Here is a 794-nt window from a genome sequence, read left to right on the forward strand (position 1 = left end):
AATGGAGATCGGGCCTGAAAATCCCCCAAGCAGACAAAACCACAAGCCGCATAAAGCAAAATAAATCCAGCTTATTTCATGAACATAAGCAAAACATAATTATTTCCTGTAAATGTTCCTGATAATCATAAAAAAATTTCAGTCATCTTCCTAAATAGTGTAAGGTAATCATCTTTAACTGATCCCCCATTTCAATAACTAATCACTGTAAAGATGACACAGCAGCCTCGTAAGCTGTGCCGTGGCATCGTGTTCTCTGGGCGGATACTGGATCTGAATTCTCCCAGCTCGTGAGCTCTTCTTCTGTGCACAGTTAACCCTTACTAAACACTATTTGACTTATTTGGTTTCAGTTTTTACTGTCTCTGGATTTTGGGCAGAAATATAAAAATAATAACTTTGTGTTATTTAAGCTGCTAGAGTTTGTGATCATTTTTTATCTCTCTCCTATGTATCTTACCAAGCAGTTAGAAGAAGGTAATTGTTACTTTCTAGTTCTACATGGGAATTACTTTAGTGAGGTCAGCGAGTTCATTAGGTGCACTTTCTACCTTCCAGGTCACCGCAGGCAAAAGTCACTCAGTCCACCTCTGTTCTCTAGTCTCCAGGAGCAACGTCCTCCTCACGTTTCCCGCTCACGCTGTCTGCTCTCTACCCCTTCCCGCATTCACCTGCTGCCTGGCCCTGAAGACAACGCCATTCATTTGGGATTTGGTTAGAGTGATGCTAATTTCTGTCACATTTTCCTATTGCTTTGCACTTTTAGTAGCACTTCCTGTTGGAATTATCTATTG

Source organism: Pteropus vampyrus, unplaced genomic scaffold (genome assembly GCF_000151845.1).
Source record: "Pteropus vampyrus isolate Shadow unplaced genomic scaffold, Pvam_2.0 Scaffold695, whole genome shotgun sequence".
Lineage (NCBI taxonomy): Eukaryota > Metazoa > Chordata > Mammalia > Chiroptera > Pteropodidae > Pteropus > Pteropus vampyrus.